A 17,892-nucleotide genomic window follows, 5' to 3' on the forward strand; every position below is an offset into this window, starting at 1 on the left:
TGATAAATGTCATAAAAGCCAGTAAGAAGCTAACCTCAGATCTAATTGATTTGCCAATCGTCCACCAGACAAGGAACCATGTCGGCATTTTACCTTTTACCCGATTAATTACTACAAGACTTTCCAATGCAGATTCCGGAGGGAGACGTGAATCCCATCGATTGAACTACCCAACAAAATCCCTGGTGGCCGATTACTCTGAGCCCCTCATAAAAGAGAAGACGCTGTAGGAATGACCTGCAGTGAACTAATGGGGCCTGAGTCAATGAACCTTATAAAGTTTGGCTGCCAAAAAAACACATGAGCACAGCCACGTGCCACGTTCCTACATGGACAACAGGAGGGAAACCACAGGAGGGAGGGTAACAACCATCAACCTGCAACAAGAAGAAGCAAGCAGCAAGTAAGACCACTGAAACCCTAGCAGCACCCCACACACACACCCAACCCTATATATCTAGCTATCTAGCTATCTGTCTATCTGTCACTCCATTCCATGTGCCTCCTACCCTGTGGAAGTGTCCTCATTTTGGAAGTGGCATCTTTTGAAGTGGCGAGTTAAAAGAGGAGTTAAACAACAGGAGGGAAACCACAGGAGGGGGACACCCAGCAAGTAAGGCACCCAGCAACCCTAACAGCACCCCCCACGCCCCAACCAACACAGGTAAGCCTACACCCTCTGAAATGTTCCCAATACCCATGTGTCTGTCTCAACACCTATCCCTCACCTACCTCCACTAACCTTCCATCTATCACAAATCGCCTCACATTGCCTTTAGCTCAACTCCTCTAAAACCCACCATCTGCTCCTGCCACATATCATTCTATCATCTCTATTACCGTTGTTGTTAACAAGTAGTCCACTTTCACTTCACCCCCTCACTTTCACCCTCTGCTCACACCTTCATTCCTCACATCCAGTCACTCTCCTACCTTCCACCAATTCAATCCATCCTCAACACTGCACCTAGATCATTTCATCCCTGCCTCCGTTCCCTCAGACTTACTTGCCTATTTACTGCGAAAATGTTTCACCCCACCTCATACAGGGGACACCTCTCCTGAGCCGAAAGCCTCACGGAAGCTATCGAGTAAATCTGCAGAACCTTCAGAGTTGCAAACACAGATATCTGGAAGAATTAAATCATTCAGACACATTCCGAACGGGTTTATTTCAGGTAGACTGCTACAAAACCATTCGCTAAGTAAAATGTTACACTCAGCATATAGTGGCTACAACTACTCCATATCAAACACAGACTAAGGTACAAAGTTCCTATTTACACAGAGTCAATATCTTCCTGGCATCCAGACGGGTAAACGTATGTTGTTATCTCGTTACGTAAGGATGAGAAAGAAATCATTCACAAGACCCGTCTACGTTGGCAAAAGTGTCTACAACAACATGCATATTTCATAGAAAATGGTGTTCATTTAAATCTCAGATTTACATTCTGCCTCGTACTCAACCGTCAACAACACAACACCTCTCTGACAACCCACCTGCCCAAGGAAGCGTACAACATTCCTTCCCAGTACTCCCGACCATCATAATTATCATCAAGCGATCAATCAATCAATCAACAGCTTTGACGCATCATCGGAACCAGATCAACTCATCCCCACCCAACCCGTCCTCTCCTATTCTCTCACTTCCCGCTCCAACTGGATTGTAAGCTGACAAGAGCAGAGCCCTTTGCGGCACTTTGTTATTCTATGTACAGATGTATTTCTACATTGCCTTCCTGACCACAACAACACCTCTACAGAATCTGCAAGCACACTATCAATAAATGTAATATTAACAACTAACTGTGAATATTACTGTGTGTCTGCCTGACCATTGGGGGATGTGTGTGTCTGTCTGTCTGGGTATATATAATAAAAGTGTCTGCCTGTCAGTCACAATACATATATGTCAGTCAGCATCTACATTACATTACATTTATTCATAAAGCGCCAGCCTATTCCACAGCGCTGTTACATTCATTACAAACATTTATAACCAAACAAACAAACACAATAACACACACAATAACAAACTGGTGCAAAGGAGAAGAGGGCCCTGCTCTTGCAAGCTTACAATCTAGCCAGTGGTTGAGGGGACTGACACAATAGGAGAGGACAGCTTGGGTGAGGATGACTTGATCTGCTTCTCATGTGTTGAAGCCGTTCATTTGTTCCAATGGCTGTAATTAGGATGAAGGTTGGGAGTACTATAATATCGTACACCTCCCTGAACAAGTGGGTTTTCAGAGAGGTTTGGAAAGTTCGGTACGAGGCAGAAAGTCTGACTCAACGGGTAAGAGGATCCCACACGAGGGTAGCAGCACAGGTAACATCCTGAATACGGGAGTGGGAAGAGGTAACTACCTGGGTCTCTTACTGTGCATCTTCCTCAACATACCCAGACACCCAAACACACACACACACACACACACATATCCATATTCCTGGAATCCATCAACTGTTTCCAGGTAGCAAATTATCTATCTATCAATCAATCAATCAATCTACGTGGCTGCCTCTCTCCCGCTATATCTGCATTACAGCTAGACACATACATACATACATACATACAAACATACATAAATAAAAAAATAAATATTACAGCACACCATTCAGCACCATGGACAGGGGAACCTTCCCACCTACAGCTGCCCAGTGCGCCAATCGCGCCCACTGCTACATAACAATGAGTGCATCTCTGTGTGTGTGCTCCGTGACAATACGGATACCTGGAGCACCCTCTCCCCCAGGATGTATCGTCTAGAAAGGAGTGTTGCTGAGACCAGGGTCAAGTCGGTGACTGTATCTCCCCTAGGATGCTGGTCTCAGTAGAGGAAACTTGTGGAGCGAGGCTGAAGGGTCAGTAGACCTGAGCTGGGGTAGGCATCAACTCCTTTAACCACTGGATAGGAAGGCATGTATTAATCCCTCTGCCTCCAAGTACAGCCTTTACAGAGGCTGCCAAGTGTTAAGCTCAATGCTGAAAGATCCCAAGACTCTGCCACAACCCCCCCCCCCCAAAGAAATGGACGCACACCAAACTCTTGGGGAAGACTTCTCTGTTTATTGCAAGGCAGACAAGGTTATATAGGAAAACAAGGGGTGGGTCAAACACTACAAACAACAAAATACTTTGTATACAAAAGGAAAGTTAACATAAGGAAATTAACTCAGGCATTTCATTAATACAATACAATAGTTCACACCACAACAAAGGATCAATACCATCGCCGCAAGATAATGGCAGTGCACACAGGAAGCAGCAACAATAAACATGACAGGATTATACAAAGATAGTACATCGGTTTAAAAATACAAAATACACATTAGCCCTTGTATGCCCACAAGTCTCAGACGGCTACCATCACATGCACCATGACACTGCAGTCCGTTAACACCACACTACACTACACAACATATATCATGATATGACCACATTCATTAAGAAATACAGTCAATAAGCCAAATACAGCATATCATACATGCTGACACATTGGCCACCAGATAGACATATATCACTTACATATCATCACCATCCCATCTTGAGCACAGCCAAGGTCATATATAGTTGAACTAACTCTCACTTAGTTAGTTAGTTACATCAACAAACTATTCAAATTATACTCCAGCCCCCATACACACCATCAAAACATGTATGTTTGTTAGTTTCTTATCTAATCATACCTACAGATCCAAAAATGCACAGAGTCATTCCAAAATGTACATCTATTTGGTCATACAACCCATGCTCAGCTATGTCGCTGTATTTTCTTCAATCAAAAGCATGAATCAAAGTATATTGGAAACAACAATCCCCTACCTTAAGGCTATATGGCCAAGTCGCCTGTCCCTTGAAGCTACTATTTCAAAGTCATACCTCCATATCTATCTTCTCGGACACGCTCTTGTTGATCTCCTCTCAATTCTCCAAAGGCATCAATGATTAGACCTGGTTTGGTTGGTTTGTTTGAACAAAACACACACAAAACAAATGAACATGAACATGACATTGCCAATTAAAACACATCAACATACACACATCAACTATAGCAACCCATTTCATTGGATTGGGCCATTCCAAACATCTAGACATTAATAATAAGACACAATAGCTAACAATGCTAGGTTTCGTTTTGTTTGTTCGTTAGTTAGGAAGGACTGACTTACTTTTACTTCTTACTTACTTACACTAAACTATTGCTTTACTTACTACAGTGATACAACCGCTTGTACCAATAACACTTTCTATATATAAAACAACAAACAAACAAACACCCTCTAATAAAGAACATTTGGACTTGCATCACAGCTGGCACCAATCTAGGAATTACCATATTTGCCCAATTATAAAACAACCCCCCGAAATCGAAATATTCATCTAGAAACAAGAGATAAAGCATTGGCTTTATCTCTCGTTTCTAGATTAATATTCCGATTTCAACAGACAAACCTATAGGAAACAAGTTTGACCAGAAAATGTGCATTCATGTAAACTATGCAAACTCTTTTGTTTTTAAGAAAACCTACACCATATTTGCTCCATTATAAGACAAGAAGGTTTTTTCCAGCACAAATGCTCTGAAAAATACCCCTCCTCTAAAAATCAGGGTCGTCTTATAATCAAACCTCAAAAAGGTCTGATTATGAGACTGAAATCCAGATCCCCTGCATTGATGAAGGAGACCTGGATCCTACTGTGTTATCTCCCCCCCCCCCCCCAAATTACCGTTGCTTCTGAGTCCCCGGTACTTAGTCCGCCCAGCGTGTAGAGCTCTACACAATTCACGTAGAAAACCTCCGCTCAATCATATAGCAGACTAAGCACCAGGGGACTCCAGTAAGTTTGGAAAAGGGAGGGAGTGTTAAATGGAGGGCATAAGGCGGCATTTCCAAAGGCAGAGTGCTCTGTGAAATGCCTTTTAACCCCCATTAATGCCACTCTGCCCCATTATATGCCTTTTAACCCCTTTTAATCTGGAGGCACAGGCGCATAGAGAGGATTAACACAACCCCAACCTGTAGAGCTCTATGCAATTCACGTAGACAACTTCCGCTGCAGCTGGGAGGAGGCTCGGTTAGCAGCAGAGGGATGTCTGCATCCATCACCTTACCCAACTGTCAGATATCAGAGTCCCCCGGTGCCAGGAACTCTCCTCACTAACAGCCTGGAAAGGTCTACGCCGATGGATGCAGACAACCCCCGCTACTAACCGCCCCTCCTTCCAGCTGCAGCAAATCACGTAGACGACATTTACACACTGCCCAGACAACACACAGGAGACTCAGAAGCACCCGGAAGTTGGGAGGAGGGCATAAGACACAAAGATCCAGGTCCCCTGCAGCACTGCAGGGTTCTGGATCTTAGTCTCATAGTAAGAACTATTTGACAACCCCCATTTTCAGACGAGGGGTATTTTTCAGAGCACTTGCTCTGGGAAAAACATCACCTTGGAATCCAGCAAATACAGTGTTACATCCTTTACTGAGGATCAGGTTCACAAACGCTCAATTAACTAGACTTTACTCGAAGGTTACACATTTGGGAAGTATGACAAAACAGACTACACCTAATAACATCACATTGCAGTTAATTCATTAGTTAGTTAGAGCTAAAAGTCATCATGATGGTAAACCAAGCTATTGGTTAAAAAGGAAGGAACTAGGGCATGAATAAGGGGAACGCAGGCATTGGACAGACCTTGAATAATTACAAAGGAGAAGAAACTGACGTCGTCAAACACGATACGGTACATTTCATACGGATCCCCTGCGGGGTCTTCCATCTCATCTCCGACGCCACCTCCGGCTCTCACCCCCACATACATGTGGAAAAGATGAGGACACTGCAAGAAAAAGTTGATAAATGACGCACCCTACTTTCGTTGTCATTTCAGCTCAACTCACCCAGCATTTGTTAGTTGGGTGCATATTTGCGACAAGTGCACGTTTGTGCCCTTACCGTCATCATGTCATCGCACTTCATATCTGGATCGTCCTCATCCTCGCTTTTGTTATAGATTTTACGGAAAAAGTTGAAGGCCACCACCGTGTAAAGATACACAACAACAAACAGCTAGAAGTCCCGCCGTAAGTACCAGCTGCAAGAAAAAAAGCCATCGGTGTAAGTAAGTAAGTGCCGAGCTGCACTTCAGTCAGGTACAAGACGTACAACCGGCCCTCGGCTTCTTTACGCTGTACCCTAAGGCAGCCAGGCCGAGCCAAATCTCTGCTTTCCATTATCACGCTGCGCGCCAATGATAACTATTCCAATATCTGCTTGTCTTAACTGTCAATGTAAGTCAGCGGTTACAAATGAGGAAGCGTGGACGACATCTTAAGCATTGCTTTTGGCCTTCATCCACCCCTTCAAAGAATACAGCCAGGACTGCTACTTGTGCTTTGCTATGGTGATACAGCATTCAATACATCAAGTATTTCTAGGATATGTGATTAAATCTAGGTCACTTCATATAAGGCAGTATAGGAAAACAAACATAATAGACATATACAAACAAACACAATATTATATATAGCAATAACAAACACATATGACACACACACACACACACACTCACACTCACACTCAGGGACATTATAAATGAGGTAATCATATTAATATGTACACTAGCTGGGGTGTATAGGGAAGGGGGGGTAGAGCAGCAAAGCATCTCTTTTTTAACACTTCTTATGGGTTTACTTCATTCCTTCCTTTTATTACAACGCTGTCATCTTGACATTTTTTCTGAGGGAAAGGACACAATGTGTGTGTGTGTGTGTGTGTGTGTGCCACTCCCACAACATGTATGTGACCAATCCCACCTGCTCCTGTCACTAATGTAGCCAACCCCACCATAAGGATCGAGTAGGAGAGTATTTGCTTATGAGGGCACACATGTATGGGAAAAGGACTTGAAATGTCATTCTAAAGGTCATTGGAAACCAGTCAACAGTTTCACAGAAGGGGAAGTAGAAAAGGAGCAACATGCAAAGAACATAAGCCTAGCAGCGGCATTTAGGACATACTGTAGAAGCGAGAAAGTCGACACACTGCAATGCCAACCAGAAAAGTGTTACAGTAACCAAGACGGGAAATGACGATAAGTGAATGAACCAGACTTTTTGTAGATTCTTGGGTGAGGAATGGGCAGATGCGAGAGATGTTTCTTAGGTGCAAGCAGCAGGATCTGACAAGGTACTGAATATGAGGGACAAACGAAAGGATGACCAACGCCAGCCCAAGACATAACGCCACCTGAGGCAAAGTTGAAAGCTACCCCCCCAGGGGTCATTATCTACCCTTCCTCTCCCTCCCTCCCTATTATCTACCCCCCCCCCCCCTTTGCACTTACCTTTCAGCAGTCCTGCGTCACGTCTCCCTGCTCTGCCACGGTGCGCACTGCTTTACTGCTGAGAGACGGAAATGACGTCATTTTCCAGCACTCAGCATTACAAGCCAGCAACGAGCTAGAGGGCTCGCAGAGGAGAGACCACTAGGCGCACCTCTCTCTCTCTCCTCCGCTTAAACAAACAAAAACAATAAGAAATAATGCGCTTGGGGCCTCTTCAAAATTCCCGCCCTACACAACTGACCCGCTCTGTTCCATAGTAGGCCAAGCCCCGAGGATGACCCCAAGGCATCGGGCCTGGTTAGTAGGAGAGATAGTCGTGTTGTTAATGGTGATAGAGAATTCAGGTTCTGGGGTGGAGATGGAGGGAGGAAAGATAACGAGTTCAGTTTTAGAAAGATTACTTTTCAGGTAGCGTTGTGACATCCATGAAGAAATAGCAGACAAGCAATTGGTAATACGGGACATGAAAGATGTACAGAGATCGGGAGAAGACAGGTAAGTCTGCATATCGATGATACTAGAGGCCAAATGACTTGATTGGTTTGCCAAGAGATGAAATATAAAGAAAAATCAGCAGAGGGCCAAGGACTGAACCTTGAGAGTGGAAGGGGCGACGATGTCTCGCCAGAGAAGCTGACAGAGAAGGAACGGCTAGACAGATATGAGGAGATCCAGGAGAGAGCTGCATCTAAAATGCCTAGAGAAGCAAGGTGGTGATCAACAGTATTAAAATTTGACTGGATCTAAATTCAAACTAAATACACTTTGCTAGCATTCCAAGCATTTGGAATCGATCGCCATGCTTTACAGAAGCCTGTCAATGCTTTGCCCGCAAGGCTGGAGAGCATACCTGGACGGCGTTCTGGCATCAAACCTCGCGTTAGACTCTAGTTAGACTCTAGTGCACACCGTGATAATTACTGCCTGATCTGCGGCTATTATCGGAAATGCTTTGCAAACAGCTTGTAAATGTTACGACTTCCCACTTATGGCACGCACGTTACGGCTATTCACGAGCACGCCTGGCTTAGGCCGTTTGAACGGTGAAACGACTCGGGCTTAATGCAGCCGTCTGAGTAATGCGAGTGGCACCGGCTCGCTCTGACCTCCTGTCGTGTTTTCTAGGGCCGTGGTCACGACAGAATTAGAATTAGGTAAAAGGAGATCAATCGCCAACGTGGCTGCCCCAAACATCTGGTTTTAGACTCACTTGTTTTCCATTATGCATAACAGAAGACAAAATGGTTCTCAGGGTCTTGAATCCCATCGCAATGTCCAGGAGATGAGCAGCAAAGGAGAAATTGTTGTAGTGCCCGAGGATAGACATGGTCGTGGACCAGGCGAGATCAAGGAAAGACTGAAAGAAATGTTTGCTGTCAAACAAACCCATTGCTTTTGCAGTTGGCAACTAAACTCGTGTAACCCCCCCCCCCCGAGTTTCAATACATACGTTGTCTGCAAAGACGACTCCGAGTTTCCAGATGGGATACTTCATATCGATGGAGCTCAACCTGCACGAGACAGTCTGCTGTTATTCAGAGAGACGAGACGTGCATTTTAGACTGTACTGAATTGTACTGTAAGTTGCCCGCCTGGAGATAGCTCGGTATTTTCCGATTTGGGTTCTATGCCAGGCCTGTCCCTTAGTTTCATGAAATGAAGGCAGCGGGTCTCCCGGTTCCACCTGCAGGACTGGGAAAAGTGTGAGACTGCAGAAACAAAATGCCAAATACAACGCAAACAACTCTACCATTACCTCCATTTATCCAGCCCTGTCCTCTCTAATGCGTTACAAATACAGCTGCAGAACCAGTGATGGATCCTGCGCATGTACATAGGATTAATATCCCTGCTAACTTTGACATACATTGCGGCAGCCAAGGAAGACTCCTTCATCCTCCGCCGAGATCTTTCATTTTATATTTTATGGAGATTTCTTTCACAAAGTCACCTTGAGGTCAATACTATGCAAACGCTGTAACCGCGCCAGATCCCTGGGCTAACGACTCATGCAAATTATGAAGACGCGCCAGCATTTGTACTGCATTTGGCACGCGTGGTCCTAGCCCGCCTTCCGTGCTTACCATTCAAATGAACGGATAATGTCTTTCATATTGTTTGGCCTACAGATACCAATAATGTACGCACCATGACACGAGGGATCCTTCTTCGGGTTGGGTCTTTTCCACCGGGCTAAAATCTAGAGCGTTTTTATCCAGACCCACAAGTTCAGCGATTCGGTCTGCCCCGTACAAGTTGCCGTATTTGTGGATCACCTAAATAAGCAAACAAACAAAAGCTGCACACAACACTTGTTGACTTTTAAAGGTCCTCCTTAAGGTGAACACATCATATTTGGAATGGATCACTGTTATGGTTTGCTAGGGCTGGAACTATATCGCCCATAAACAGGAGAGAATTTGAAGGGGAGCAGCTTCTAAAGCCTAGGGGTTTCTAGGAAACATTGGCTAGATTTCAGCATATTTACTACTGTCACCTTTGTAAACAACTTGGAAACTCGGGAAACAGGTTGTCCTTGGCTGGTGTCAGTAATGGACTGTGCTGTCCTCCGTGACCAACGCCAGCTTATAATGTCACATCCCGGCCCTCCTGCTCAGAACGATGTGCAACACCATGTTCTACTACTATACATATATATATATATATATATGTGTGTGTGTGTATATATAGACCCACACACACAACTGCAACACTGCATACTTACACACAATACAGGAGTCACAGCAAGGTGATCTTTGTATGCTCTGTAGATTATCTAACCGCTAGAGACTCTGCCTCCCCATGGATATAGGAAGCCTGCCTGCTCCTGACTCACATAGATTCACATGCACCTACTCTAACACTTTACAAAAGACAAATATCGGCGTAAGCAGAAACCTCGCATGTTACATAACACCGCCATTTATTATTCAGCTGCTCATTTGTTTAATTCGCACAGCGTATAGTTGTTGTTGTTGTTATATATATGAGGCACCGCCAGCCTACTGGGAAGTTGCCCACTATCCGGGTCGGCCAGTCAGGCCCTAGAAACACGAGCGGTCGAATACCACGCACTGCAATAATGTATCACAACGGGTCAGTTATGTGATAAATGTTAAATATAACACAGGATAACTCTTAACTAGGTGAATGCGTGCTTCTAAGAGTTCAACTGACCTTGAATCCCCACTTAGATGGATTCTTAATTCCCCTATTTATTTCCATAAAGTCTGGCATTGTTAATAATGTTGGCGATGTTGGGCGGCAGCATTACTGATAAGCTTTCATTGCAGAATTCCATTTCATGGGTCATTTGGAATAACAACACCACACTTTGACGCGCTGTTTGATGTATAACAGATAAACGGAGAGAGACACTGCCGGCGACAAACTAAACGTAGAAGGAGACTGGGTTGGGTGACGTTACTTGCCTCCCCTCCCCCTCCCAGAGGAACATGACATTTGGTACTTAAAGCATTTGTTCAACCAACACATTCTCTAAGGGATTATCGCAGCACAATGTGACCCAAATCACTGTGCGGATGTAAAGTCCCACAATACATTATCACAGGCAGACAACAATTACATTTGGCAGATCAAAGGAACCAAAACAGAGGAAGAGGCAAGCGCATGCACACGATCACAGACACATCAATGAAAGCATCCCCCCCTGGGCCGTTCCCCGGGAACGTATCGGCGTTTAGATTCTCCCTCTATGACGGAAGGTGGTTATTTGGGAGTTGTTTAATTGACAGACGTAGCCGCCGGAAGCTTCAGTACAGTAAATTCACCTGGCGTTCAGCTGGGACTTAACATCTCTTCCCCGACACTTAATATCCATGGTCACTTAAGCCAGTGGATGGAACGCTCGGATCACAATGTGAAATTGCACAGAAAATTGACAAAGCGCAAATCGTTTTTCCGCGGTGCACACGACCGGCATTGCTGTTACTCGGCGATAAAGCTCACAGGCAAACTGGAAACGATATCGACTGGGATATTTACTAAAGGGCTCATGTCTGAAAATCCTGCTGTTAGCAACAACACTACATGACATATCGCACATGTCTCAGTAACCCAGATCCCACATCCCCCTAAGCCTGCGGCTGGCAAAAACATAAGGTAGGAGACGCGCGCGCCACACTATCGGCCAAGCGAAATGCGTCGGGTGCGGAGACTGATCGCGGCAAGCGCCGATAATACAGTCACGTGGGTTTTGGACGTGCCCCTCAGCCAGCACGCCAGTGCTCCAGATCAGTGCCGCGTGTCCGCTGTCCAGAAGGGGAGTCACTGGCTGGGGGTTATTAGTTACCCATGTAATAATACCACTAAACATATTGGGCTTTTGGACAGGATCGTAGTCTTACAAACACCTCCGGGGGCTACCAGCTGGACGGCAAGACTTTTTTTTTTTATGAGGAGTGAATTGGAGAAATGCATTAAATGCCTAAAATAACAATGGCTGTTGGCACGGTTCGTTCGAGGGAGTTTTTTAAGTGGAAAAGTTGGGGGTCGTCTTATACGCCGGAATTTACGGTACATCAGAACAAGGAACAGTAAATTAATTGGACCCAGATGTGCGCTAAAAAAAGGAAGGCGCGATAACAAAGACTAACGTCCAATCGTCTAACGCTACAAACGTGATCTGGTAGAGTGTTATCGTGGAAGATGCCAAAGAAACAAGGGCAAAATGGGACATGAAACCCAGAAACAATGACAACAAAGTTACAGGAACGCTAGGCATCAGCCAAAAGAGCGTACAGGGAGTACATGAAGCTGGAGAGAGAAGTTAATCTGAACACACCTCGGCAGCCAAAGAGCCAACCCTACAAATACAGTATCAGCAAGAGGTTCCTCATACACAACTAAAGAAGTGCTGATAATGGAGGGAAGTGGAGTGAAGAGACGGGGACGTCAGATGTGAGTGGAGTGAAGAGACGGGGACGTCAGATGTGAGTGAAGCTACTGTGAGGCTTCTCACAAGTTCTCTTGAGCACTATCCTCAAGTCTTACGACGGGAATAAGCAAACTCCCTTAGAAGTCAGTTTTACTGGCCAAAATAATTGCCATACTTCATTAGTTTTAACTAACTAACCTCCGTACATTTTAAGATAATCTCGAGAAGCCTTAGGTTAACTAGCAAGGAAAGTTCCTAGTAGGAATTGGAAGCTCGCTGTGAATGCGGGAACATATGGGTTGAAGAGGGTGCGTAAATGTTTAGGAAAACAGATTTAAAATCTCCTATAGGTGCTTATAAATCTTCCTTTTAAAAAGTTTTCTCTTCCCCATACAGATTTACCAATTGTCTTTAATCTAGGGACTTTACCTTTTCCTGTAGGTGAAGATTACCACGGAAATGTTCCTTCGCTTCTTCATCTGTGTCTTTCTGTAAAAATATATATATACTTGTAAAACAATCTTTGAATGTATCAAACAGGCTAATGACATTTCAGGAGCATTTAACAGGATCGGCGACAGGTAAATCACTTGGTTTGACTGCCTTTACATCATTGTGACATCATTAAAGGGTGGTTAGCGTCAAACGACACGCGGACGAGAAGAACGACATCAGACACTGACAAAAAGGTTTTGGTAAACCTTAAATAACTCCCGCATTTAATTCTACTTCCTCGCCACGCTCTTCTGTCACAATTTCATATATCCCTCCTTCAACCATAACACCCAACTTAACTTCTCAGCACGGATGTAAATAACGCAAAGCAGGGCACCGATAGACGTTCTAAAATGTCTGATTCGCAGCTGCCTTACAACAGCCGTGGCATTTAAAAGGCTGAAGCTGCTCCTTGGCATGACTATTTGCTAGATCATTGTGTGATCTTAGTGTAGAGAGAACACTGGGTGTACCTGATGACATTTGCAGGACATCACTGACCGTGTCGATAAATCACTCACCGTTGCGCAGACATGTCGCGGTAAACCTGCAAACGTCAAACCGAGCCTCCTCATCCCAAACTGCTTAAACACATTTTACTTAGGACACTAACAACATCCATAAGAAAAAGATATCTGTCCTGGGCAATCATTTTGTATCAATCATATGGACATTTATATAATTTTCTGCGTAACCCACGTTTTTTTAAAAAAAAATACAGCCTGCAATCACATCAGCACTCTCAATACACAAGTGACAATACACAATAGAGACTGGAGACTCGATGGAGCTACAGATTTGACACCGGGTGAAACATATTACATACTGAACATATTACACTGGAAGTACTCATGGAAAAGGCACGTCAAATAATTGATCTTAGATGTAAAGAAGCGGTCCCTCTAGAATGCTAAAAAGCACAACAGTGGATTAAAGGCAATTCTGTGTGTTTCCTGAAAGCACACAATATGCACACTGGCTTTGGCTGTGAAACAGACAATTATAGATATTTTTAATAAATTAATGGCCAAGACAAGCTACGGCCCTACACGGCGGAGACAAAAATTACAAGCAAAAGGCCTAGAGACTCAAATGTAAAACGCAGAGGGACTGTTGCTTTAAGACAGCAAGTCAAAGCTCTGAGCGACACAAGCATGGTTTGTCTGTCACAGACATCACGTCTGCAGGGGAAGCAGCCTAGACCCTACAATCCTTGTTATCAGGGATCATCATTTTAGGACATGCCTTGGGGTAATCCCAGCATAGTCAGGTGTTAATAGGCTGCAGATGGTACTGACTGGCCCTAGGTGGGATCTTTTCTGGTAGGGCTGCTCCAGACATCTAATTGTGTGTTCTTAGATGTTTTAGACAGGGCTGAATCTCTATACAGCTGGTTTACATATAGCAATGATGAGTACAATAAGAACTCAGTAGGGTGTTGGACACAGTAAAGGTGGCTATAGGTATAACACAGCCATGAGCAATAATATAGGAGAGGATGGAGCTGCATATAGACTAAAGAACATCCACTTACATGGTTGGAGATACCTCTCTGATTAACCCTGTATAATACTTATCCGTGAAAACCGCCAGCTCCGATGGAATTAGGCTTGTTGGGCATCAAAGCTTTGCTTACAGTAGCGCCTTCAACAAATTTCTACAACAGCGATCCACGAAACGGACTACGATTGTGCGACACAGTACCGCTACATCAGTGGCGTCACAAGGGCTTTTTGGTTTTTGAATGGACCAAAACACCTTCCTGGCGTATAAGGACAGTCTAACTGGGAAATAAAGTTCCTTCGTCCAGTACCGTACTAAAGCACAGAAGGATCCAATCCCACAAGTTATATTTAACAGCATAAGGTTCGGAAATAACATTGCACATTATGCAGCACTAAAGATCAGATTGCTTCCTCTGGTTGATCTGGGATATATAATTCTGAGCTCATGCAAAACAAATTTCTAAAATGAATTACAAAAAAACACTTAAATATCATCCTGTAACACTTGCTTTTTAAATAAAAATACAAAAAAAAGGTTCTTGCATAAAAACATGGTAATTCTAAAGAAGAACGAGAAGAATTCTAAGGCTAGATTGTGTGCAGTTAGCACTAGGGCTCAGCTGGTAGAAATGGAAATTGCTCCCAAAAAGTTTGCTAGGCCTGAAGATGGCTCCTGTTGTGAGTTTTTTATTTTTCTAAAGAGAAAGTCCATCGCGATTCAATAATAACCGCGTCTGCGGAAATTGCAATGTACCCTTGGTGACGCCGCTGCTAGGACTGAAGGAACATATCAATGGATGAGCCAGGCTAGCTATTACAGACAGCTCACGCGCATGCTGTACCTTCACTTGTATGGGCTGTGTGAAAGAAACATGCAGGAGACAGTAAGTAAACAGATGGAAAATGAACCATTTACGCCTTAGTCTTTTGTGAGGTGGTTTGAAGTCAAGTGAACAGCAACAGTAAAGATGACCTACGGTGACCATAGTCTGTTAAACCCGTGTCCTTTGGCTTGTTAGCTGGACAATTAACAATACATATTTGGTTCCCCGTTTCCAAATCTTTTAAACTATGAGCTAGTTAAAGTTCAGACATAAAGTGTGATGTTTCTGCATTCAGTACCAAGATCCTCGTAAGTATCGTTTGTAATAAAATGTCTTGGTGATGAAAGATTTTCTGCATGTACCAATCTGTGTCATGCTGAGTATGAAACACAAATGGCATATTCAAGTTTTATTATTTTATTCCCATTATACTAATACTGTGCATTGTATACGTCTCAACGGCAGCTTATAACTGTTTGGCATAGGGCTTGGGTATTTTGATTTTAGGATAATTCTGGTATTTAATGCAAATGACAAAATGATAATAATTCAAATGTAATCTACTCATCCATGCAACATTTTAGTTTTAATAAAAGGCTTTATGAAGAATCCATATATATATTTATATATAAAATGTATATGAAAGGGAACTGGGAGGATTATATACATCAGATGTATATGACCAATACCCCGAGCAGACACGTCATATTATAGACATCTATAGAGCACCTCAAACAAATTTACCTTTGACATCTTGCTCTTCTTGTTCCCTGTTAGAAATGCCAAGTTATTGATTTCGTTCTGAATCACAAAATTCTGTTCTTCTCTCTTGAAGTTCTAATAAAAAATGGTCAAGCATGGTCATATAATGCTACCCTCAAAGTAAATGTGTGCTGCAGTCATGTTGAAAACTTCATTTACATATATGAGCTCGTCCAGCCCATTGTCCATGTAAGATAAACGTAATCAAAGATTTCTTACATGCGACTTGCACCACAGAATGAACACTTCAGCCACCGTTCGGAAGAGCTCATCTGAATCTGGATCTGGCTTTTTCAGCCAGTTGGACCTGAGTTATAGAAGACAGAGAACTGTAAAAACAAAAGATTTTAAGCGCATAAAGTATTTGTGTCGCATCGAGGAAAGCCCCTCCACGTACCTTTTATTGTCCACATATCGGATAAGCGTTGGGTAGAAGGCATACAGATCCCTGCATCCAGAATCAGCAGTTCTGCCTACCGAGTGTCTGACTTGCTGTCTGCTTTCAGTTGTTCCTCCTCCTGTACAATCTTTTATTTTGCTTTCTTCTTCAGTTTCTCCAGGGTTGGAATGAAACGGCTCTTTAGGAGATCGGGCTGAGCCTTGCTGATAATCGGCTGGGCATAGACTGTGAACGAGTGCACCGACATTAAAGATTAGTCACATGATCTGGAAGAATGGGTGAACATTTTTCAAAATGGTTCCAGGATTTCTATTCTGCACATAGAGGTTCAATCCAAGGCACAAGTTCGTCTAAGGGGGACAAAGCATATGCTCACATACTTAGCGGGTTGCTAATGGAGGAATTAACACTGGTACTTTATAAATACGGTGATATGTCCCCCCAACGTTCACTTGAGTAACTGTTTCTTTGAAAACTATTCGTCATTGTCTTCACTGTAAGAGGGGATCAGAGGACCACTGATGGTGTCAAGTACTGAGCCACATCAAAGCCTAAAACCTTGGAAAGCCAGTGCTTGGATCAGTAAAGCCATGAAATGATTCTAATGGCACAATCTCTTGGACTATAACGTTACTGGATGTAATGTGAATATGTTAAGAGATTAACAAAACAAAAAAAGATAGATAATCAGTGATTGTGTCGGCTACCGGATTTGCCTCTAATGTGTTCTATGAAACCTCTCAAACTGATGTTCTAGTTTAAGATGTTTAACTAACTGCGAACAGAAAGAAAGTTGTGCGCAGGCTCACCCGCAATTCTTTTCATCCACGATGCCTCATCGATTCCCAAGTTGTCGTTAATGATCTTAAGGATGTTGCCGAGGATCACGCTCAGGTGTTCTGAAGTGTACAGCAAGGCCTAACGTTCTCTGGCACGTTTTCTGTTCCCCGCTCCCACCAGTAGGACAAATAATTGCACAGCATGGGGAGTATAACCTCAATGACATGGGGCATCTCGGTGTACCTGGCTCCAGACTCTGCCAGATCATTAATCTCTTTCATCAGTCCCTCCAAGTGTGGCATTTCCGGACACATCCCCTCCACTGTATCTGGCATTCCTAGAACTACAGAACGGCGAATTAGACAAATACTAAACATGTAATATAGAGTTTGGAAGTTTTGGGCCTTCCATTCTCTATGGGAAATGAATTTGTTTGGATATTGTTGAGTGGATATTTCTGAAGTGACTCCCATTGCGCACAAAGAACAGTTGTGCAGTGTTGTTTTTTTGGCATGTTTTTGACGTGGCCATGTCTAGCGGCATCGCTTCATCAATACGCAAACCTGGATATGAAGATTGCTAATGAATCCATGGGTGACTGTATTAGGCCTCTGGACCTGTAGACCCTATTATTATTATTATTATTATCTTTTATTTATATAGTGCCAACAGTTTATGCAGGTTTATTCTGCTTATTTCTCTTACGAATTATGTTTAAAAACCTTAAAAGAGGTGATGGTTTCACTTTTTATACATCTAGAAACCACACGATTGCCACCTACCTCGCCACCATCTCTTTTTCTTTGTTGGATGCATAGCTGCTGCTGCTGCTCAGGGTTTTGGTCGGGGAGGAGAGGAAGTACAGACCGTG

At 43.5% G+C, this 17,892-nt stretch overlaps 1 pseudogene; it reads right to left on the reverse strand.

Annotated features, from left to right (window-relative positions):
- Positions 1-1,041: 1,041 nt before the first annotated feature.
- Positions 1,042-13,285, reverse strand: LOC128468020 (ryanodine receptor 3-like; annotated as a pseudogene).
- Positions 13,286-17,892: the final 4,607 nt, after the last annotated feature.

Source organism: Spea bombifrons, chromosome 10, assembly GCF_027358695.1.
Source record: "Spea bombifrons isolate aSpeBom1 chromosome 10, aSpeBom1.2.pri, whole genome shotgun sequence".
Taxonomy (NCBI): Eukaryota; Metazoa; Chordata; class Amphibia; order Anura; family Pelobatidae; genus Spea; species Spea bombifrons.